This window comes from Megalobrama amblycephala, linkage group LG4, assembly GCF_018812025.1.
Source record: "Megalobrama amblycephala isolate DHTTF-2021 linkage group LG4, ASM1881202v1, whole genome shotgun sequence".
Taxonomy (NCBI): Eukaryota; Metazoa; Chordata; class Actinopteri; order Cypriniformes; family Xenocyprididae; genus Megalobrama; species Megalobrama amblycephala.
In genome coordinates, this window is record NC_063047.1 from 13062178 (window position 1) to 13088068 (window position 25891).

At 36.1% G+C, this 25891-nt stretch overlaps 2 long non-coding RNA genes across 4 annotated transcripts; both read left to right on the plus strand.

Moving 5' to 3' along the window:
• Positions 1–4207: 4207 nt before the first annotated feature.
• Positions 4208–8532, plus strand: LOC125266706. 2 transcript variants are annotated; one of them, XR_007184539.1, is made up of 3 exons: positions 4208–4487; positions 7608–8235; positions 8352–8531. It is a non-coding gene; the product is annotated as an uncharacterized LOC125266706 (long non-coding RNA). The 2 variants fall into 2 exon arrangements; XR_007184540.1 differs by lacking the exon at positions 4208–4487 and adding an exon at positions 4506–5870 and having other exon boundaries at positions 8352–8532.
• A 449-nt stretch (positions 8533–8981) lies between these two features.
• On the plus strand, positions 8982–15612 carry LOC125266707. 2 transcript variants are annotated; one of them, XR_007184542.1, is made up of 4 exons: positions 8983–9135; positions 9483–9870; positions 9961–10059; positions 15248–15612. It is a non-coding gene; the product is annotated as an uncharacterized LOC125266707 (long non-coding RNA). The 2 variants fall into 2 exon arrangements; XR_007184541.1 differs by having other exon boundaries at positions 8982–9135; positions 9483–10059.
• The last annotated feature ends 10279 nt before the right edge of the window (positions 15613–25891 follow it).

The following is a 25891-nucleotide window of genomic DNA, read 5'->3' on the forward strand; positions in this document are numbered from 1 at the left end:
ACTCTGTTTGGTTGCTAGGGAGTGACTTGGCAGCTACCAGTGATAGATAGATAGATAGATAGATAGATAGATAGATAGATAGATTTAGTTTGATAGATAGATAGATAGATAGATAGATGAGTTTGAATGAGTTAGATAGATAGATAGATAGATAGATAGATAGATAGATTAAGTTTGATAGATAGATAGATAGATTTAGTTTGATAGATAGATAGATAGATAGATAGATAGATTTAGTTTGATAGATAGATAGATAGATAGATAGATAGATAGATAGATAGATAGATAGATAGATAGATAGATAGATAGATGAGTTTGAATGAGTTTGAATGAGTTTAAATGGCTTGGAAATAGGAATGGCAGTTAAATTGAGTCTGTGTGTTTGAATTTGAATTTTGACAGTTGGACGGAATGTTCAGATCAGCCAAGGCAGATCAATGAAAGTCAATGGGAGTTTTCCAAGTTTTGATCAGCTTTTTTAGGAAAACCGTAAGTCGGATCAGTCTGAAAAGATATAGCACACTAAGTCAGAACAGTCTGAAGGTCTAGTCCGAGTTTGGTGGTTGTAGCTTGAACAGTCTAGGAGGAGATGCATTTAGAAATTTAGTCTAAGAAGAATAATAATAATAATAATAATAATAATAATAATAAGCTTAAGACGTAGATCAGTAAGTTGGCTTTTTCAAAGCCAACTTAATAAGCTTAAGACGTAGATCAATAAGTTGGCTCTTTCAAGCCAACTTAATAAGCTTAAGACGTAGATCAATAAGTTGGCTCTTTCAAGCCAACTTAACTAGATAAAAAAGTTTGTCGAGACAAACTTTAAGTTGGCTTGAAAAAGCCGGTCCAGAAAGTTTGAAGCAGTTTTAAAAGATTTCAGTTTGAAAGTTTCAGGTTTAGTTTAGTAATTTTGATAGAGTACTAGGGTGCTCTGTGTGGTTGCCTAGGTGTTGCTATGTGGTTGCTATGGTACACGGGGTTGTTGCTAGGGTGTTGCTATGCGGTTTCTAGGGTACTCGGGATGGTTGCTAAGCTATTCTGGGTGGTTGCTAGGGTGTTGCTACGCGGTTGCTAGGGTGTTGCTATGCGGTTGCTAAGGTACTCGGGGTGGTTGCTAAGGTGTTGCTATGCGGTTGCTAGGGTACTCGGGGTGGTTGCTAAGGTGTTGCTATGCGGTTGCTAGGGTACTCGGGGTGGTTGATAGGGTGTTGCTAGATTTAGTTTGATAGATAGATTTAGTTTGATAGATAGATAGATAGATAGATAGATAGATAGATAGATAGATTAGATGAGTTTATGAGTTTCAATGAGTTTCAATGGATTAGAAATAGTACATAGAAAGGCACTTGAGTCTAATTGAGTTTTTGAGTCTAATGGGCTTCCGTAGTTTAAATTTGAATTTTGACAGTTGGAGTTTGAACAGTCTTGGCTCATTTGAACATTCCGTCAATGAAAGTCAATGGGATTTTTCCGAGCTTTAACAGTCTTTTTTAGGAAAACCATAAGTCTGATCAGTTAGAAAAGACATAGCACACTAAGTCAGAACAGTCTGAAGATCTGACCCGAGTTTGGAGTATGTAGAGTTAAAGCTCTAGGAGGAGTTAGAGTTGGAAATTTTAGTCTCAGAAGAAAATAGCGTAACAGTAAGTTGGCTTTTTCAAGCCAACTTAACTAGATAAAAAAGTTTGTAGACAAACTTTAAGTTGGCTTGAAAAAGTTGGTCCAGAAATTTTAAAGTAGTTTATAAAGTTTAAAGTTATGAGTTTGAATGAGTTTTAGTAGATAGATAGATTTGATGAGTTTGAGTTCATGAGTTTGAATGAGTTTTAATAGATAGATAGATAAGGTACTCGGGGTGGTTGCTAGGGTGTTGCTATGCGGTTGCTAGGGTACTCGGGGTGGTTGCTAGGGTGTTGCTATGCGGTTGCTAGGGTACTCGAGGCGGTTGCTAAGGTGTTGCTATGCGGTTGCTAGGGTACTCAGGGCGGTTGCTAGGGTGTTGCTATGTGGTTGCTAAGGTACTCTGGGCGGTTGCTAAGGTGTTGCTATGTGGTTGCTAGGGTACTCGGGGCGGTTGCTAAGGTGTTGCTATGCGGTTGCTAGGGTACTCGGGGCGGTTGCTAGGGTGTTGCTATGCAGTTGCTAAGGTACTCGGGGTGGTTTCTAAGCGGTTGCTAGGGTACTCGGGGTGGTTGCTAGGGTGTTGCTATGCGGTTGCTAAGGTACTCAGGGTGGTTGCTATGGTTTTGCTATGCGGTTGCTAGGGTACTCATGCGGTTGCTAGGGTACTCGGGGTGGTTGCTAGGGTATTGCTATGTGGTTGCTAGGGTACTCGAGGCGGTTGCTAAGGTGTTGCTATGCGGTTGCTAGGGTACTCGGGGCGGTTGCTAAGGTGTTGCTATGCGGTTGCTAGGGTACTCAGGACGGTTGCTAAGGTGTTGCTATGCGGTTGCTAGGGTACTCGGGGCGGTTGCTAGGGTGTTGCTATGCGGTTGCTAAGGTACTCGGGGTGGTTGCTATGGTGTTGCTATGGTACTCGGGGTGGTTGCTATGGTGTTGCTATGCGGTTGCTAGGGTACTCGGGGTGGTTGCCATGGTGTTGCTATGCGGTTGCTAGGGTACTCGGGGTGGTTGCCATGGTGCTGCTATGCGGTTGCTATTGTACCCAGGCTGGTTGCTAGGATGATGCCAGGGTGATTTGTGTGGTTGCTATGCAGTTGCCATGGTGTTCTGGGTGGTTGCTAGGTTGTTTTGGGTGGTTGCTATGAGAGTTGATCATAGATAGATAGATAGATAGATAGATAGATAGAGTTTATGAATTTGAATGAGTTGATAGATAGATAAGTCATAGATGAGAAGTCATAGATGAGTAGAGAGATAGATGAGAAGTGATAGATGAGAAGACAGATGAGAAGAGAGATAGATGAGAAGAGAGATAGATGAGAAAAGATAGATGAGAAGTGATAGATGAGAAGAAAGATAGATGAAAGGAGAGATAGATAAATGAGAAGAGAGATAGATGAGAAGTGTTAGATGAGAAGTGATAGATGAGAAGAGATAGATGAGAAGTGATAGATGAGAAGAGAGATAGAGAGATAGATAGATAGATGAGAAGAGCGATAGATGAGAAGAGAGATAGATGAGAAGTGATAGATAGATAGATAGATTGATAGATGAGAAGTGATAGATAGATAGATAGATAGATAGATAGATAGATAGATAGATAGATAGATAGATAGATAGAGTTTGAATGAGTTTGAATGGCTCAGTAATAGTACATAGAATGGAAGCTTCATTGAGTTTAATGGGCTTCAGTGTGTTTAGATTTGAATTTTTGACAGTTGGAGTTTGATGGAATGTTCAGATTTTCAATGGGAGTCAATGGGAGTTTTTTTCAGTTTTAATCAGCATTTTTAGGAAAACCGTAAGTCGGATCAGTCTGAAAAGATATAGCACACTAAGTCAGAACAGTCTGAAGGTCTAGTCCGAGTTTGGTGGTTGTAGTTTGAACAGTCTAGGAGGAGTAGCATTTAGAAATTTAGTCTAAGAAGAATAATAATAAGCTTAAGACGTAGATCAATAAGTTGGCTTTTTCAAGACAACTTAACTAGATTAAAAAGTTTGTAGACAAACTTTAAGTTGGCTTGAAAAAGTTGGTCCAGAAATTTTAAAGTAGTTTATAAAGTTTAAAGTTTGAAAGGTATGGGTTTGAATGAGTTTTAGTAGATAAACAGATTTGATGAGTTTGAGTTTGAATGAGTTTGAATGAGTTTTGATAGATAGATAGATAGATAGATAGATAGATAGTAGAGTTTGAGTTTAGATAGATAGATAGATAGATAGATAGATAGAGTTTGAGTTTAGATAGATAGATACATAGATAGATAGATAGAGTTTGAGTATAGATAGATAGATAGATAGATAGTTAGATAGATAGATAGATAGATAGTTTTTGCTACATATCAAAGTGAGCAACAACTTGTAATAAGAAAATACTATTGTAAGAACAGCTGTTGTGATGTCATAGTAACCAGGTGAAGGCAATGAGGAAATTAAATTGCTACATTAGGATACACAATTGCCCTAATCCGTCCAAAATGAAAAATAAAAAAAAAAAGCATATTGAAGACAACGGTTGAAGAACTGTCACAATTGAAGTGAAATGTGAAAATAAATTTAAAGGGTTGTAGCATTACTGTTATACATGCTCACATGGCATGCGAGATTTTATGCTCTTTTTTTTCAGCGTTAAGCAATCACACACATCTTTGTTGAGCTCATGATGCAATAACCAATCAGATGAGTTTATATTCCCGGTGAAGAAAAAAAATATCTTCTGATATCGCGGGAGTTTTTGTCGCTTTCGCGCCATGTGCTCAACTCAACTCAGTCAGTGTGACGCAGGATTTTCTGAGGGGAAGTTCAGTCAGTGGTGTGACGCACTCTAAATAGGATACTGCGCGTGGAGAAGTGCAGCTACGATGCAAGTAAGATAATAATTTATAATCCTTTTGTTTTTTTATGCTATTAAAATAACAATGTCTTGATTTTCTAATGCATAAAAAGTAATTAACTAATTCATAAACGGTTCTTCTCTGTGCGGCATTCAAGGGTGACCTTTTCCACTCCACACAAAATGCTTAATGTACTTTTGTAATCGACATTATTACAATATCACGAGTTAATGAACATTATAACACGAGCATTATAACATAATAACATTGAACACGAGTTAATGTTAATCAACATTAATGATGTTTTACAGTTAAAAGGCAAAAAGTTGCTGTCGTGCATGATGCAAGATTAAGTATGCATCGTCTTTTGTCAAATTCATACATTTAATCCATAAATTAAATGAGTAACCAAACAAAATAACTGCCGAAAAATAGCTGACGAATTCAGTATCAAAATTCATCTTTGCAATGCTGAGGAAATAGATGCAGCATCTGAAATATCATTGTTTAATGCAGCTTACATTGGATCAACAATGACTTAATTAATAGCTAATTAATAAAGGACAAAAAGTAATACTTTGATTTAAACATAAAACGTTGAATATTTATTTTTTTATTTATTTTAAATTAAAAATTGAATCTATAATTAAAAAAATTAAAATTAAGACCGCCACTAGGTGGCAGCAAGTCACCTTTATTAAGTGAGTCATTGAGATTCAACAGATTCATTTGGCTTGTTCATTCAGGAACGAAGCGTTATAATGTACAGCGAGTCATCAAACAATTCGTTCTGATAGATAGATAGATAGATAGATAGATAGATAGATAGATAGATAGATAGATAGTACAAGTTACTTATATGTAATTGTAATTTACACTAACAGCCTCAATGATTCATTTTTTATTAGTGAGAATATTTTAAAATCTTAATCATAACATCTGTAGCAACAACTCGTAATAAAAAAAAATTATATTGTAGGAACATCTGTGGTGATGTCACAGTAACCAGGTTAAGGTGATGAGGAAATTAAATTGCTACATTTGAAGTCACAATTGCACTGCTTCCACCAAAATGAAAAAAAAAAAGCATATTCAGAGGTCTTGAAGGGACGGTGACAATTGAAGTGAAATGTGAAAATACATTTAAATGTGGCATGCAAGATTACCTTTCATACTCTTTTTTTTTTTTAAAGTGTTGAGCATTACAACCAATCACACACATCTCTTTTGAGCTCATGAAGCAATAACCAATCAGATGAGTTTAGATTAGTTACCGGTGAAGAAAAATCTGCTAATATCGCGGGAGTTTTGTAGCTCTCGCACCATGTGCTCAGTCAGTGACGCAGGACTTTCTGAGGGGAAATTTCAGTCAGTGTGTGACGCACCCTGAAAACTCTGAATACAGATGCGATGCAAGTAAGATATTACTTTATATATATTACTTTATAATCCTTTTGTTTTTTATGCTACTAATGTAAAAATGATTTTCTAATGCGTACAAAGTAACTAGCAAATTCATGAACAGTTCTTCTCTCTGCGGCATACAAGAATGACCTTTTCCTCCCCACACAAAAAAACGCTTAAAGTACTTTTGTAATCGACATTATTACAATATCACGAATAACATTACGACATTAATGATGTTTAATGATTATTAATGATGTTATGAGGCAAAAGTTGCTGTCGTTACAGCTTCAACCTATGTGGGAATGTTGTGTGCTGGATGCATCATCTTTTGTGTTTAATTCTCACATTTAATCAATAAATTAAATGAATAACAAGACAAAATAACTGACGAAAAATAGCTGACGAATTAACTATCAAAATTCATCTTTGCATTGCTGAGGAAATAGATGCAGCATCTGAAATATCATTGTTTAATGCAGGTCACAGGGGATCAACAATGACTTAATAGCTAATTTATAAAGGACATAAATAATGCTTTGTTTTAAAACTTAGATTTTTTTATTGTATTTATTTTAAATTCAAAATTGATACTACTTTAAAAGTGAAATTAAGACCGCCACTAGGTGGCAGTAAGTCACCTTTATTGAGTGAGTCATTGAGATTCAACAGATTCATCTGGCTTGTTCATTCAGGAACGAAGTGTTATAATGTACAGCAAGTCATCAATTCTGATAGATGGATAGATAGACAGAACCTACCTCATATTCAGCATCATCTCATAAAATCAATTAATATATAAAATGTTTTTAACGTGTTTTTTTTAGTCTGTTTGAAATTATAATTCAATGACTCACTCATTAATATTAATAAAATGTTTTTCACTTTAAAATAATGGTCCTTATCACTTGTAGGTCCTCCATAGTGACAAGGTAACACTTGAGTAATTAATGATGCATTTTATGACTATATTCAGAGTAAAAATGATGACTGATTGCGTCTCAGACACACAATAATGTTCTTTACAATTTGTCCGTTAGTTAATAGTTATTAATGATGGTAATCTCATTAGGTAATTATTGATTAGCTTATAAGGAACTATTTTCTAAATTTGATATTTCTTACTGATTAGGTAAGCTTGTTTCTATATTAGTTAATAGTAGTAGCTGAAGTGTTAATGTAGTACTACTCATTAGTCCTGCATTACTTCCTGCATAGTTACTTACTAATGACGGACCATTATTCTAAAATGTTACCGAATTTTGTCTCCATTTACCTGTCTTTCCAAAACCTTAAGACTTTGGTAAGGAAGTGAGACAACTAAAGATTGATGTTACAGGATGAATAAAGAGAAGACAACATTTGATACATGTAACATTATAATTGTATTGTTAAGATGTTATTCATTGAATCAAACTATATACAGAATAAACAAAAATAATTAAAAGCTAACTAATCTATATGGGGGTGATGAGTTTTTTTATTGTTTGGAACAAACTATATACCAACAAAATGAGAACAATCAAAATAAAAATATCAAATATTAAAAATAAAATGGGATGATGAGTTAACAAATTTGTATACTGATGAGGTCTTATTGTTTATAATGAACTATATACAACTATATAACTATATACAAAGTAAACAACAAATAAAAAAAACTGATTAACATCAAATATGGGGGGGATGACTAATCTACATGTTTTTTTCTGATCTTATTTCAATAACCCTGCGGTTTATGTGTTTTAGCTGGAGTTTCATTGGGAGTTTTTCAATTAGAACATCTGGATTTCCTGAGAAGATTGCCTCAGGAACTATGTACACTACTGAGTCACTGCTGAGGAAGTGGCAGGTTTCATTGATCTCAGAGACCCCGATGATGTCCACCTCTACATCCTCTACCTGGCCCTCCGGGATCTGTTGGGGGAGGGGGATATTAATGGATATTAAATTCTTGTTTAATTGACCTGTTGCATTAAAAAAGATCACATTTCATCTTTAGCCTATTATCAGATTGCAGTTGTGCTGATGATCAGAACAGTTGAGCTTTTGTTCTTGTTATATTCACTCATTAACGTAGGTTTACAGTTCCAAAATGCATGTTATACTTGAATGACATAGCAGCAGTAATGTGTGCATTAATTACCTTCACAGAAGTATATGTAGAGGAGTGAAATTTCCCCTCCCCATTGTTTAGCATACAGGGACGAAGGTGGGTCAGAATGACTTCGTCGCCTACATATAGATCTGTCAGAGCCTCATCCCTCCACAATGACACGTTGAACAGTTTCTGTCCACACTGCAGCTGGATGTCGAGAATGGGCACATGGGTGCGTGTCATCCTCGCGCCACGCACCTAGGATATTAAAATTCATGGGTGAGTATAATACTGTTGTGTTTCTCTGTGATGTTTCTGTAGTTCCTCAACATTGCACATATCAAATTTTTATTTTATTCATTCATTTTTTTAACATGATTTGTTTTCCAAATAAGGGAGACATCAAAAGTATGCGGTGTTGAGGGTTCCTGGAAGTCCACAGTGCCATCATGATTGACAGATAAAAATCCATGTCCTTCCTTCTTCAATTGAAAAGAAATTAAGGTTTCTGATAAACATTCTAGGACTATTCTCCTTATAGTGGACTACCATGGTCTCCAAACATTTTAAGGTCAAAATTACAGTTTCAGTGCAGCTCCAAAGGGCTTTAAACAATACCAGACGAGGAACAAGGGTCTTATCTAGCGACATGATTGGTCATTTTCAGAAAAATAATAATAAAACCGTATATGCATTATAAACACAAATGATCGCATTTCAAGTGGTTCCGCCTTCCGTAATCTTTGAAAAGCTTGCGCTGCATGTCCTATGCCTTCCCTACTCAACTTACAGAATGAACGTGGCGCCAGTTCCATTTTTTCCGTAAGTAGAATAGGAAAGGTGTAGGACATTTAGCATAAGCTCTTTGAAGAATACGGAATCGCGTTATGGCAGAAGCACTTGGAAGGCAATCATTTGTGTCTATAAAGCATATACATTTTCTTTATATCTTTTTTTTTGGAAATGACCGATCGTTTCTCTAGATAAGACTCTTATTCCTCATCTGGTATCGTTTAAAGCCCTTTGAAGCTGCACTGAAACTGTAATTTTGACCTTCAACTGTCTGGAGGCCATTGAAGTCCACTATAAGGAGAATAATCCTGGAATGTTTTCATCACAAACCTTAATTTTCTTTCCCACTGAAGAAAGAAGGACATAGACATCTTCAATGACATGCAGGTGAGTAAATTAACAGATATTTTTTTATTTGAAAGTGAACTAATCCTTTAAAACATTTTAAATGTACCAGTAGACCAGTGTTTGTGTTTTCTGTTGACTAATCCTTTAACAATGTCTTTGAGACTATTCAGCTCACGTTTACAAAATCTGTAGAAAAAGGCACACAACTCGCAAAACACACTTAAATTTAATTTTTGACAGAACTGATCCTTTTATTGTGCTAAAAAGTAGTTATAATAATTCAAGTAAAACTTTTGGACAGTTAACTCTTAAGCTTAAATCTTGATGCAGCAAGTATTGCAGAACTTTGTGATTATCACTTAATCATTCAATTTTTTCTGTTCTAGGCAACTTGGAACTGGACATGTTAGAGCAGTAATAATGGCAAGTTAGTAAATTACAAAACACTTAAAGAATTAATTGAACACAGCAAAATTAATTTGATAGATTGAAAGATTGACTCACTTCTTTAATGTCCCCTCTGAGGCTTAGGTATCCTCCCTTTGCAAAAATGTCCTCTTCCTCACCACTCATAAGTTGTGAAGTAGGACAAAGAGCTTCTCTTGCAGATGTCTCTGCTTCCTCAGGGACGGTTTGTGGAATAGTCTTGAATTTAAGGGTGCCAGTTCCAACATACAAATACATTTGGCCAAATGCATTTGACAGTGTATACTTCTGGAGGACATAGCTTACCCCTTCCTCAAATTCTGGGGTGAAGCCATCTTTTTTATTAAGGTACACAGTTGTACCATCAGTGAGTGCACTGATTGATTCAGTTTTTAATTTAGAAATTTCAATTTTTCTTCCTTTCATGGCATATGTCAGGGCACGTTGGCTTAGACGGGTTGCTACACACTTGCAGCGTAAAAATGATGGGGGAGAAGTTGGAGTTGCCATCCTGAAGAGGAGAAAACACAGAGAAAGGTACATGTGAAAACTCTGGCAAATCTTATTTATTTATTGTTTTTTCATTATTCATAAAGTTGAAGTCAAAGCAATGTTTTGAAAAAAAATTTGGAAAAGTGTTTTTAAAAAAAAAAATGGTTCGCATTCACATTTTAAAGTAATTGTTGATTTACTTGCCATCCAAAATGTAGGTTATGAAGAAATGACAGTATAAAAAGGTCCATTCTGACAGGATTTGGTCTCAGAGAAGGGGTTCTGACTGAAATATGTATTTTTCTGAAGTAATTTTTCAATTTAACTGTATAAAAATCATTCAGAAAATACATTTTTCTGTCAGAACCCCTTCTCTGAGTCCAAATCCTGTCAGAAAAAGAGGTTCTGACAGAAAAATCTATTTTTATGAGGTAATTTTTCAATTTAACTGTATAAAAATCATTCAGAAAATACATTTTCCTGTCAGAACCCCTTCTCTGAGTCCAAATCCTGTCAGAAAAAGAGGTTCTGACAGAAAAATTATTTTTCTGAGGTAATTTTTCAATTTAACTGTATAAAAATCATTCAGAAAATACATTTTTCTGTCAGAACCCATTTTTTTCTGACAGGATTTGGACTCAGAGAAGGGGTTTTGACTGAAAAATGTATTTTTCTGAAGTAATTTTTCAATTTAACTGTATAAAAATCATTCAGAAAATACATTTTTCTGTCAGAATCCCTTCTCTGAGTCCAAATCCTGTCAGAAAAAAATGGGTTCTGACAGAAAAATGTATTTTTTGAATGATTTTTATACAGTTAAATTGAAAAATTACCTCAGAAAAATAGATTTTTCTGTCAGAACCTCTTTTTCTGACAGGATTTGGTCTCAGAGAAGGGGTTCTGACTGAAATATGTATTTTTCTGAAGTAATTTTTCAATTTAACTGTATAAAAATCATTCAGAAAATACATTTTTCTGTCAGAACCCCTTCTCTGAGTCCAAATCCTGTCAGAAAAATGGGTTCTGACAGAAAAATGTATTTTTTGAATGAGTTTTATACAGTTAAATTGAAAAATTACCTCAGAAAAATAGTTTTTTTCTGTCAGAACCTCTTTTTCTGACAGGATTTGGTCTCAGAGAAGGGGTTTTGACTGAAAAATGTATTTTTCTGAAGTAATTTTTCAATTTAACTGTATAAAAATCATTCAGAAAATACATTTTTTCTGTCAGAACCCCTTCTCTGAGTCCAAATCCTGTCAGAAAAAGAGGTTCTGACAGAAAAATCTATTTTTCTGAGGTAATTTTTCAATTTAACTGTATAAAAATCATTCAGAAAATAAATTTTTCTGTCAGAACCCCTTCTCTGAGTCCAAATCCTGTCAGAAAAAGAGGTTCTGACAGAAAAATCTATTTTTCTGAGGTAATTTTTCAATTTAACTGTATAAAAATCATTCAGAAAATACATTTTTCTGTCAGAATCCCTTCTCTGAGTCCAAATCCTGTCAGAAAAAAATGGGTTCTGACAGAAAAATTTATTTTTTGAATGATTTTTATACAGTTAAATTGAAAAATTACCTCAGAAAAATAGATTTTTCTGTCAGAACCTCTTTTTCTGACAGGATTTGGTCTCAGAGAAGGGGTTCTGACTGAAATATGTATTTTTCTGAAGTAATTTTTCAATTTAACTGTATAAAAATCATTCAGAAAATACATTTTTCTGTCAGAACCCCTTCTCTGAGTCCAAATCCTGTCAGAAAAAGAGGTTCTGACAGAAAAATGTATTTTTATGAGGTAATTTTATACAATTTAACTTGATAAAATCTTTCAGAAAATACATTTTTCTGTCAGAACCCCTTCTCTGAGTCCAAATCCTGTCTCAGAAAAAGAGGTTCTGACAGAAAAAGCTATTTTTCTGAGGTAATTTTTCAATTTAACTGTATAAAAATCTTTCAGAAAATACATTTTTCTGTCAGAACCCCTTCTCTGAGTCCAAATCCTGTCAGAAAAAGAGGTTCTGACAGAAAAATCTATTTTTCTGAGGTAATTTTTCAATTTAACTGTATAAAAATCATTCAAAAAATACATTTTTCTGTCAGAACCTCTTTTTCTGACAGGATTTGGTCTCAGAGAAGGGGTTCTGACTGAAATATGTATTTTTCTGAAGTAATTTTTCAATTTAACTGTATAAAAATCATTCAGAAAATACATTTTCCTGTCAGAACCTCTTTTTCTGACAGGATTTGGTCTCAGAGAAGGGGTTCTGACTGAAATATGTATTTTTCTGAAGTAATTTTTCAATTTAACTGTATAAAAATCATTCAGAAAATACATTTTCCTGTCAGAACCCCTTCTCTGAGTCCAAATCCTGTCAGAAAAAATGGGTTCTGACAGAAAAATGTTATTTTTTGAATGAGTTTTATACAGTTAAATTGAAAAATTACTTCAGAAAAAATACATTTTTCAGTCAGAACCCCTTTTTCTGAGTCCAAACCCTGTTAGAAAGTACTTTTTTATACTTATTTCCTCATAACTCATAAAAATCGAGTTTGATTTGTATTATGAAGAAATGACAGCATAATTACATTACTAGGAAGAATATACATATATATATATATATATATATATATATATATATATATATATATATATATATACATATACATTTGTTAGTTGTGATGTTCTAACATTTAAATAGTTTGTAAAGAAAGTAAAGTGTCTCACCTTAGGAAATAGGTTGACAAGTTGTTGCAGAGTGATCAATTAAGAAGGGGGACAGTGGTCTTGAACTTGGCAGCAGTCCAATCATAAGATATCGCCATGGCACATGATTTAAGGCGGTAACCTTTGGCCAATTAATTTTTTTCCCTTGTCTTCCTCTCCTCCTCCCTCTCCCTTACCCCCACCCACTCTCACACTCACTCTCCCCTCCCCCTCTCTCTCCCCTCCTCCTCTCACTCTCACTCACCCCTCCCCCTCCCCAGATAGCAAAATACACTCTGTCCAGTTCCAGTCAGATTCTTGCCTGTCTTGGTCCATTTCTTTCTGCAGCGATCAGGCCGGATGCCTGTGTACTCTCTGCCTGATTCCGGCCCGAATCAGTCGGGCCAGACATGGCAGCCGTTACCATGCTGACATTGCCACAATCAAGCCAATATTGGGCCGAATCAATTGGGCCAGACGTGGCAGCAATTACTATGCTGACACTGCCGCAATCATGTCAATATCGGGCCGAATCAGTTAGGCCAGACGTGGCAGCAATTACCATGCCAACACTGCCGCAATCAAGCCGGTATCGGGCCGAATCATTTGGGCCAGATGTGGCAGCAATTACCATGCTGACACTGCCGCAATCAAGTCAATATTGGGCCGAATCAATTGGGCCAGATGTGGCAGCTGTTACCATGCTGACACTGCCGCAATCAAGTTATTACAATACAAAAATAACAATACAAACATCTCATTATTTTGAAAAGCAATTATACGTCCATTTGAAAAGAACTCACTTGATCTGGTTGACATGAAAAGATTTTATTTACAAAACAATTACAAAACTATATTACATCAATTAACAGCAGTTGTTATACAATTACTGTAAATATAGTATTTACCACATTTTGAAAAATTATACACTGGTATTTACTTATTCAATTTTACACTATGTGTACAAGTATAGACAGACTTAAATTGTTTTAAACACATTGGTAAATGGAAAAAGTTTTGCTGTTGTACCTGGCAAAATAATTAGCTGAAGAACTAAGCTGAACTCTGCAGGCAGGAAGATCTCCAGGAACAGGATCAGGCACCTCTGCAGGACTTCATTACATAAAAATACTAACTCAAAAGACAAAAAGAAACAACACCACCTAAAAAATAACATAAACCTTCAACTGTACAATTGAATATTTTTTTTGAAGATTAGTCTTTTATTATAAAACCGAAGATCATCTTCTATAACAGCTGCAGTGCTTGAAGGACTTGTGCTTTCGTTTCATTGACCACAATGACAGAATCAGTGATGTCTGGCTCTCCCAACGCCTCCTGAAATAAGCATAAGAGGGTCCAACTGTAAGTTTCACTTAATAGACTAAAAGTAGACCGTTACATTTACCGATACTAGCAATTCTGTTAATGCATTGAACACTCACAAAGAATTGTGGGTCCTCCTCACACAGGTACACTGAGGAGCACAGATGGCTACGGTGAGTTTCATGTTGACATTATGCTCACTCTTCAAAGTCAAGCAAAAATTAACATGTTAAACAAGCAAGCCAACTTAATTGTATATACAGTGAAGACAGTGATGGAGGTAGTTGGTGTTGAAGATCATAAACATTTAAAATGTCACGCAGAGTCTCCGAAATCTTGACGCGTGCCGTTTTCAGTGATATGGTGTAACTTTACACAAACCTAGAAAACCAAAAACACTATATTATTTATAAAGCTTATGTAACTATTGTATGTATTTAGTTAATTGAGGTTATTTGAAAACAATGATCTTCCATGACAGTATAAACATCCTCTTCTCTCACCTTCTTGATGAAACATGGAATAAAACAACTTTTGCTTATTACAATTGCATTTATATAAATATATGAGCGTGGAAACTAAAAACAAACAAACCTTTCTCATGTAGGACCATCATCTTCCTCTTCCTCAGCTCTTTGTTTGCAGATCAGAGTGTTGCTCGTCAAAATTTAGTGCAGCGTAAACACTCAAAATCCGCATAACACTACATGCTATCTGGGTCTCACTCTCCCCTCCTCAATCTCCCCTCTCACCTCCCCTCGTTCTACCTCCCCTCCCCCTGCCCTCGCCCTCTCGTCCTTGCCCTCTCTCCCATCCCTTGTGCATTTGACTTTAATGGAGTGATACAGGTATGATATTTGTAGGCCAAAAAACAAACAAGTGGCATTTTAGCACTTTCTGGTTCCATCTTTCCATGGATTATGGTTAAAATAAGTTGTGTGTTGAACACAAACTGATATAAAAGTCAGTGGAAGTCTATGGGATGTCTTCACTAATATAGTGGAACAAAGATGTCTGTTTACATTTTATATATGCATCTTGAGGAATAAACAGAAAAAAATATGCCTGACTTTTATATCAGTTTGTTTACACCACACAACTTGTTTTTCACAAGCTTTGTCTGTTTGATACCAAGTAGGAGAATGTTTACTTGATTAACATTAACAGCTAACAAAGCTTTTTTGTCTTGTTCTGTTTTTTTCTACAGTACATTGGGCACTTAAAAAGATACCCTGCTTAATAATGGATTAGTATTTTTAATTTATGTATTTATTGAATTTTTTTAATGAATTGTATTTTATGTATATAAACTTTTTTTTAATTGTATGTATTATGTATATATGAAATTATTTTATAATGAAATGTATGGTATATGTATTGAAATGAAATTGTTTTAATGAATTTTATTTATTATAATGCCTTGAAATGAACTTATTTTTAGTTAACCAGATATTAATATATATGAATTTATAAATGGCACACATTCATTATATGCACTAGTATGAATTGTATTTATTATAATAATGGATGCATTGAATCTAACTTATATTCCCCATTAAAACATAAACCCAATTGACTGATTCATTTACTAATTTTATTGTTGGTATTAGTGATGGCATTAATGTTCATAAAATAATGGGGAATATTACCAAGCATGACTTTTTTCCCCATTAATTTAACAGCTTTGGTGAACATAAGACTAAAGCAAGTTAAGTCTTGTAACATCAGTATTGTATAGCTGATTTCATTAGCGGCATCATCTTTGGGGGAAGTTTCATACACAACTAATATTTTTTTGGGTGATATGTGCTTAGCATTTTAGTACTGTATTGCAGTTAATGTAGTCTTGTAATCAGTAATGTGAAGTTAAATATATACACTAGATGTAATATAGATTTAATATAATACTTTTATACATTTCTACTATTGTAAGTTTGTATATCTCAATCAACCTTGTATAATTTATATCAGAATTCAAAATATTATTTGGACCCTTAAATATTTTGAGTTAAAAATGCACACGTATATTTATTTATTTATTTTTATTATAAGCGTATTCGATTTTGATACTTAAAACGAATATAACGTCTGGCCAATGGCAGCAATTGACATTGCATAACTAATAAGCTGTCATTCTGGATTTTTCTGTCATGGTCGTTTGTGTTAGGTGAGTATGTCAAAAGTTTTCTGAAGTAATTGTTCAATTAAACAATGTTTCCGGATTAACGGTGAATAAATTAATTATGATTCTTTAGTCTATGTTGCTTACTCTAAACTGATACTGTCTGGCCAATGAGACATTAGAATTCTGCATAACTGATGAGCTGTCATTCTGGATTTTTCCGTCGCGGTCGACTGATATAGGTGAGTATGTCAAAGGTTTTCTGAAGTAATTGTTCAATTAAAGATAATTAATGTTGCTGGATTAACGGTGAATAAATTAATTAAAGATTATTTAGTATATGTTACTTATTCTAAACTGAATACTGTCTGGCCAATGAGACATTAGAATTCTGCATAACTAATAAGCTGTCATTCTGGGGTCTTTCGTTTGCTTCATTTTGTGAGGTAATCGATTAAATATTATCAAAATGCGTCTGGGTAAACAAGTTGGATGCAGATGAACTTCTTTTGATTATACACGCGAATAAGTGCTCCATTTAGCATGATAAAAATCGTGAGAGAACTGCAGGAGATTTTGTAACGGTTTCTGTCTTCCATTCATGTTCGTTGTGTTAAAAAACAACAACATTAACTGATATTCTCTGGGTTCGTTATTTTGACAGATAAACATGTAAAAAGCCCAATTTAATATGAAATATGAGCCTCAGCAACTAATGTCTGTTTCATGTCTCGACACCGGAGGGCGCCCTATTTTTAACTGACTGTATCAGCTTGTTATGTCATGACGTAAGGAACGCCGTTACTGGGTCCAAGCCCCGGCTCATTTCACGCGAGAATGCTATCTCTACGGCCGTTTATGAGCAGTTTATTCATATTAAAAATTTTACAGTTAAACATTTCAAATACTTAGTCTACACAACAGTCTCCGTGTTCACAGTGTCACAGGCATTAATATATTAAAGATTTATAAAAGCTGAATCACTGGCTTTGGTAAAGTTTATGATTATGATTTTTTTTTATTAAGTATTACACCACATCGTGTGTGTATATTAGCACCGTTTGTTGTTTTCTCGTGGTAAGAGATAGAGCGTTTGGACCTGGAAGCGCTGCTGCGTGACGTCTACAGTGGACATTATCTGTGTGTCTCAATCAGCTCCCTAGTTCAGTAGTCAGGGCACTGATCAGGGAGTCGGCCACATTCACTTTCATTCACGACCTAGGGAACAAGGGAGCTGATTGAGACAGGGCATATATTTTAGAGAATTGCTCTGAGACCTTACAAGTCATAATTTTAAGTCTGGATGTTCTGTAAAGAGCACATTCAGGGCTTTTCATGAGATACTAAATGAAATTTTACCATGAACACTCCCTCTCTGTGGTCTTTCCAAATGGCTGACATCAATTTAGTGATCAAATTTAATACTTCAATAGGAAAAAAATATAATATTTTATTGTCTTTAACATCTGACTAATTTTCAAATTGCTTGTCATAAATCAACAAAGGAAATGGTAGTCAGGAGGATATTATACAGCATGTAATATTCTCTTTTATTAAGCACTTACTATTAGCATTACATTTGTGATCAAGATTGAATCTCAAGATAACTTATTTCTTTTACTTATTAGTCTTCCACTGTCGTCTCCCTGCTGCCAAGTGTGGCCAACAGCACCATCATTTCAAGGTAATTTATATTCATATTCATCATATTACAAATCAACAAATGTGTACAAATCAGTCATTGCTTTTCATTCAGACGTGTCATTGCTGCTTTGAGTGTCCATGTAAGTAACCCTTTAAACTCAATATAGTCATTTCTTTATAATATAAGCATTCTCTCTGCATGTATGTTATCTTTATTAACATGGATTCATTAGTAAACACATTACACTGTCACTACAAAATGATAATGTAGTATTGTGAGACAACAGACACATCACAGCTTGATTGAATAGTTAGAATTTGTGGATATAGCAATATTGTTATTTAAAATGTTTTTTCTCCGTAGTAGATTGGATGTCACTTTTTGTTAATTGTAACATTTATCAGACTGTAAGGGGTAACTCACAGCTAGAAACAATGATTTAACAGTTTATGAAAAAAAAAGAAGTGAAAAAAAAAACTCTTTCTGCCCTCAATTGCGTAACTCTTAAATGTAATTTTAGTTAAAATTATATTAGTGAATGTTTGTATTGATAATGTTATGTAAATTATATTTGCCAATTTTCATTTAACAATGTAACTGACTTGATTTCTTTCTGTGTGTGTCTGTCCTGACTTGTCCTATCCTTTCCTGTCCATACCTTTATATTCTTTTCTAAAACCTTTATCTTGCTTACTCATTCAAACAAATGCCTCTTCCATCTTTTCTTCCAAACTGATAACTGGCCTGCCACATCAAATGCTGCTGCACTGCTTGCTGCTTTGCTTGCTCGCACTATAAACTGCACAATGCATATTCAGATCTGCTTTTAACCCCTTATGCACCTAAGCTTAGCTTGCCAACGCATCTTTAAAAAAAAAAAAAAAAAGCCAGAACCCATAATTTTTGATCTATGATCATCTATGATTGATGAAACAACTTGATACACTCTATTACATACTCAATACCACAAAGATTTACACCCAACTCACACCCTGAAAAATCATAATCTCAAACCATAGGTAAGAAAATTGCATCTTCAGATACAGTAAGAGAGAGAGAGAGAGAGAGAGAGTTAAATTTACTTCTACACTGTTTTATATTCTTTAAGGACCATTCACTGGACGACTGCATAGACTTTTCAGCATAACTAATAAGATATATTAACTTTGAGTTCCATTTTATTTTTAAGTATATATTTGATAATCAGTAATTAAATACATTATTCTTATATTTACTACATTTACTTCCCAGTTTTGAAACATCACCATGCCAAGAAAAGGAAAGAGGAGTGATTCTCAGAAACAGCGCAGAAAGGTAGAAACTTCATTTGGAATCAACATAATGCCAAGAGAAGGGGAGAAAGGTGACGCCCAAAAGCATCGCAGAAAGGTAGAATCTTCGTGTGGCAATAATAGCAGCACCAACTCTGTGTCAGGTATGAGTGATGTGAACCCTTACGTGCTGTCTGTGGCGGCATCCCACTGTCAAAGTGATGCAAGGTACAGTGAATACTCCAGTGGCCGTCAGTGTACTTGTAATGCATTAATGTTTCTCGCAGTGCACAATGAATGTAATGAGCTGCAAAGTTTGGATTTGGATCGCGTTTTACAGAAAGGCGATGCTTTGTATACTAGTGTCAAACAAACTATGGAAGAAAACGATAATTTTGTTGACAACTGTTTAAATTTTGACGAGCTCCCTAACGCTATTGAGACAAATGTGCACTGTTACAACATACTTAAACATCCCCAGAGGTTTGGATTTCTGCGAGACAGACCGGCTATCGGTGGGTATGAAAACCTTGAGAACACGCTGCAGTGTCTCAGAGCTGACGTGAGTGACGCGCTGCTTCTGTGTGGCGAGACGTGTATCGCTGTGTTCAGAGATCGCTCAGGGAGGTTTGGATTTTTTGATTCACATTGCAGAACACCAGATGGTATGCATACAGATGAAATCACAGGTACTGCTGTAATGTTGACATTTTTACATTTAGAAGACATGGTAGAGAGGCTGCTTTTATTGTTCCAATGGTGTTTCTTACGGACGGATCAGGAGCAATTTAATCTAATGCCCGTGTCATTCATAAACATAACACCTGAAATGTGTCAAACCAATGAAGTGTCCCTTGAGCATCTTGCCCTTAGTAATTTAAAGCCATTTCATCCATCCATCTCTTCTGATAACACTATGATAAACAAAGGTGAGAGTAGGCCCACTGTAGTTTCACAGGAGTGTGTTCAAGTCAGAGATCCAATTCAGGGGCCATCTGTGACTTCAGATAATGAAGCTGCATCAACTGATCAACCTTTTGATGAACTGAACCACGCAAATGAACAAGATAATATGGTTACAACTAACATTGCTGACAATTTAGAAACGGGTGAAAATGTCCCTCTCAGTGGAATTTCTCATGACACATTCTTGCATGGTCAATTTATTCAAAAGGCTCAAAATATGCAGGGTGCACATACTGGTTTAAAGCAACTGACAAAACTAAACAAGTCTCGAAGACAAAGGGCTTACTGTAAAAAATGGCACAAAAACACAGCACAAAGTCGAGATGACAACAAAAGCAAACAGATAAAATGTTGTGCCTACAAAAAAAGTGCTGAATACAAGGACAGACAAAGGAAAGCTATGAAGAATAAGTATCAAAATAATATAAATTTCAGACAAAAGCACAAACAAGTTATGAAAGACAATTATAAAAATATTTTTGAATACAGGCAGAGAAAAAAGGGTAAGATAATCAGTAAATACAAAAGGGACAAAATTTCAGAGAAAAACAAAAACTTTATATAAGACACAATTATTGTAATAATCTGAATTTCAGACAAAAACAACGACGCTATATAACACACAATTACTGGAATAATCCGAAATTTAAAGAGCAGCACAAACAGTATATAACTGATAGGTATTCAAAAGATGTTCTTTTCAGGCAAAAGCAAAAGGATCATTTTACAAGAAAACTGAAAAATGATTTGAACTTCTGTGAACAAAGAAAGGAAAAGTTTAAACAACTTTATCACAATGATCCCCATTTTAGAGCCCGTCAGAAAGAATACTATTTATTCAAATCTCAAAAAAGAAATACACTTCAGGCACTTCTCAAGATACAGTGTGCAGAACACATACAGCGCAAATACAAAAAAATTGAGCTCATGCGTCAGCAGAGAAAGATGCGCCCGAATAACCAGCAGGTTCAACATGATCCAGTGACATTACATGCATTAACAACGTTTAGAGATGTAATAAAACAGGGGCCAACTTATGTCTGCACATGCTGTGCTAGAGCACTATTCTCTAATCAGGTGCGTATATGTGACCATGAAAACTATCAAAAGAACCCAACAGTTGTTTCACTTTGCTTGACTGGTAACTATGTTCACATCTGCTCTGACTGTCCTGATCAATGTGTCTTGGAGGACAGGAACTATGAATGGATCTGTCACTGCTGCCATGATACGCTTTTGAGAGGTGTAATGCCAGCTATTGCTGTAGCTAATAAGCTTAATTTCACTCCCATTCCTCCAGAGCTCTCTGATTTAAATATTTTAGAAAGACATGTTATTGCAAAGTACATTCCCTTTGCTAAAATTGTGTCACTTCCAAAGGGCCAACAGAAAGCTATAAAAGGAGCAGTTATTTCTGTTGCATCTGAAGTAGAAACAACGGTAAATAGTCTACCCAGACCAAGCAGTGAATCACAGCTGCTTACAGTGAAACTGAAAAGACGTCTGTGCTTTCAAGGTCATTATACATTCCAAACGATGAATATGCATAAGGTCTTGTCTGCTTTAGGAAAACTGAGAGAAATACATTCAGAATATAAAGATATTGTTATTAACACTGAACTCTCAGCAGATGAAATGCTTAATGAACATGAACAGTCTACAAATGACCATAGTGAACATGATGAACAAATGGACATTGACAGCAGTGGCCCAAGTGAGAACACTGAACAACAAAGTAGTGAAAATAAACAAAACGATTGCAGTGGTGATCCTGAGACTCCTGAAGAACAGCCCCCTGGTCTTGTCTTGGATACATGTCTTCAGCCTCCAGATCTTGGCCAGCAGCTTTTGTCTTATGATGATGGAATATTTTGCATTGCCCCAGCAGAGAGAAACACACCTGTGAGCATTTTTAAAATTCCTAAACTTGAGTCAATGGCTTTTCCAGTGCAGTTTCCCGATGGTAGGAACACATTTGATGAGCCTGGTCGAGCAAAACACATCTCCCCGAGCCGATACTTCAACACAAGGCTATTCTCTGTAGATAATCGTTGTGCAAGAGACACAAGCTACATTTTCTTCTCCCAATTTGTTACAGAGATTCATATGGCAAAATCTTCGATGTCCATTCAGCTACGCAAATCAAAACCCATGACTCGTGATGGACGCAGAATAAACTGTTCACTGCTGCAGGACAAACAGGAGTTGGAAAAACTTATGAATAATAAGGAGGCAACACGTTTCATGCAACCATTAAGAGGGACACCCGCATACTGGGAGAAAACTCTCCGTGATTTGTTTGCTATGCTGAGACAGCTGGGCACTCCCACATTTTTCTGTACATTTAGTGCTGCTGAGATGAGATGGCCTGAAGTGATCACTGCTATTAAAACACAACAAGGTGAAACTGTGAACTTCGCTGATTTAGACTGGTCACAAAAATGTGAAATCCTGAGAAGCAACCCAGTTACAGCCATGCGAATGTTTGAAAAAAGAGTTGAAGCCTTACTGAGATATTTGATCAATTCACCTGCTCGACCTATCGGTGAGGTAATTGACTTTTTTTACAGAGTAGAGTTCCAACAGCGTGGCTCTCCACACATTCACTGCTTATTTTGGGTGAAAGATGCTCCAGAGTTTGAAAAAGATCAAGACCAGGATGTGTGTGACTTCATTGATAAATACATCTCATGCAAATTACCAGACCCAAACAAAGACCCGGAACTACATAAAATTGTAAGTGAAGTACAGATGCACAGTCGTAATCACTCGAAATCCTGTAGAAAGAACAAGAAGCACTGCAGGTTTGGATTTCCTAAACCACCCATTAAAAGGACCATGATATCCCGCCCCAGGCCTCCTCCTGTAGATCAGTCTGATGAAGGGAATGAATCAGAGGAAAGAAATTATACCAGTGTTGCAAAAGAACAGCTACAGAAGGTTTGGGATCTACTGAATGACTCAACTAAGAGTTTTGATTGTATTTCACAGCTACTTCATGAAGTAAGTATGACCTATGAAGAATATGAAAAACACATTGACACTATTTCTACATCAAGTTTAGTTTATATGCAGAGACGACCACAGGACTGCTGGGTTAACGGCTATAATCCATTGTTACTAAGAGCTTGGAATGCAAACATGGACATTCAGTTCATTCTGAACCCATACAGCTGTATCATGTACATTCTCTCATACATTTCAAAAGCTGAACATGAGATGAGTGATTACCTAAAGCGAGTGATAAAAGACTCAAGCAATGATAACCTGTCTGACCGCGAGAGCATGAAGCAGGTCATGAACGCATATTCAAAGAACAGAGAAGTCAGCGCTCAGGAGGCAGTCGCTCGCACATGCAGCCTAAAATTGAAATCATCATCACGTGCTGTCATATTCATACCTACTGATGACAATGCTGTAAGGATGAGTTTACCCATGAAGTGCTTGCAGGCAATGGATGATGACATAGAGAATGTGTGGATGACAGGATTGCCAGACAAGTACAAGGCCAGACCAAACAGACCTGAATTTTGGAACATGTGCATGGCTGAATTTGCAAGTGAATACCGGATTGTCTATGGAAGACAGAAAAATGGTAAAAATGTATTGCCACTCCAAAATGATATGGGACACATACAGAAAAGAACAAAGGGAAAACCTGCTGTTATTAGATATGCCCGTTTCTCAGAGCAAAAACATCCAGAAAAATTCTACGGAACGCTTCTGAAACTTTACTTGCCATATCACTCAGATGAGCAGCTGAAGTCGGCCAGATTCCAGACATATGAATCATTTTATTCGTTTGCTTCAGTAAAACTACCAGGAACTGATGAAGTGCAGCGTGTGTGCAAGATTGTCAACGAAAACCGTGAGAAATACGAAAAACATAACGAGGCTATTGAAAAGGCAATTGAGGATTTTGTACAGATTGGTCCAGTGGAAGATGCGTGGACTACATTGGCTCCAGCAAATGAACTGATCCGATTGGAGAGCATATCGGAACGTGAACCCACTGATCATAATGAAGTGAATGAGCAGGAGGACATTCCAGAATACACAGAATCTGCCTCTGTCAGTAACACAGCTATGCCGGTAATGGAAACTGCTCCAACTGAATCCTGCACAGATTCGCAAAATGTATCAAAGCTTGAATCAAACACAAGCTTCAGTATTTTATGCAGTTCGAGACTGGTGCAAAAGATGTGTCTCTGGTGAAAACCCACAACAGTTTTCATATTTCTTAAATGGAGGAGCAGGAGTTGGTAAATCACATGTTATTAAATCTATTTATGCAGAAGCGACCAAGATTTTGCGCAGGCTTCCATGCATTCGAGAGCATACTGACATTTCTAAGCCAACTGTTCTTCTAACAGCATTCACTGGTACTGCTGCCTTTAACATCTCAGGCAAAACATTGCACTGTCTTCTGAAACTCCCAAGAAGCTTGAAGCCTCCATACCAACCCCTGGGAAACAGCTTAGATGAAATCAGAGCAGACCTTTCTAATGCACGCATTTTAATTATTGACGAAATATCTATGGTGTCAAAAGATTTATTTGCCTATGTGAACTGGAGACTGCAACAAATTAAAGGAAACAAGAAACCTTTTGGTGGATTATCTACATTAGTTGTAGGTGATTTTAATCAATTACCACCTGTGGGAAGAGCAAAACCACTCTGTGTGTATGAGGACCATGTGCTGGACTTCTGGAAAGATAATTTTCAAATGATTACGCTGACACAGATCATGAGACAGAGAGATGATCTTGCATATGCTGAGCTGCTCAACAGGCTGAGAGTAAAAAAGAAGCACGAGAAGCTGAATGATGCAGACAAATGCATGTTAGAAGCTGTCACAAGGTCCTCCCCTGAAGAGTGTCCCTCTGATGCATTACACATTTATGCAACCAATAAAGAGGTAGACAATCACAACACTGAAGCTATATCCGCTCGCTTTTCAAATATTATTAATATTGATGCACATGATTACAAAAAAGATCCTCGAACAGGTGAAATGAAAAGGCAAGCGGCACCATTAAAAGGAGACAAGCGTGACCTTATTGACAAACTACAGATTGATATTGGAGCACGAGTGATGCTTACAAGAAATATTGATGTAGAAGATGGACTGGTTAATGGTACTTTTGGCAAGGTGGCAAAGATAATAGCTCAGACCCGAGATGGTGTTACAATTGTTAATTTAATTGGTCTTCACTTGGATAATGTGACTGCAGGACAGAAACATCGCAACAAAGCACCTGATGGAGACGACAACATTGTCTATATTGAGAGGTCAGAGGAACCACTTAAAAAAAAAGGGACAGTTCGAAGGCAATTTCCCATGAAGCTTGCTTTTGCATGCACCATCCATAAAGTTCAAGGAATGACAATTGATTGTGCTGTTGTTTCTCTGAAGCACATATTCGAACCAGGCATGGCATACGTTGCACTCAGCAGGACAACATCACTCAGTGGATTGCACATCACTGACTTTGATGAAAAGAAAATTTTCTGTGATCCAGAAATAAGTGCTTCCTTGGAGAACATGCCAAAAGCGGATTTTCACCATATCCAGCCCATCCTAAACATTGTACAGGATTCAAACCTGAATTCAACTCTGAAAATCATTCATCATAACACAGAGGGACTGGAGTGTCATGTGGATGATTTAAAATGCCACCATGAACTTCTCTTGGCTGATGTTTTGTGCCTCACTGAAACACATCTGTCAGGCTCTGCTGTTCCTGCAAATCTACATCTGGATGGATACACCATGTACAAACGCAACAGGCATGCATCCTACACAAACTATGCACATTTGGCGAAACAAGCAATGGTGGTGGTGTG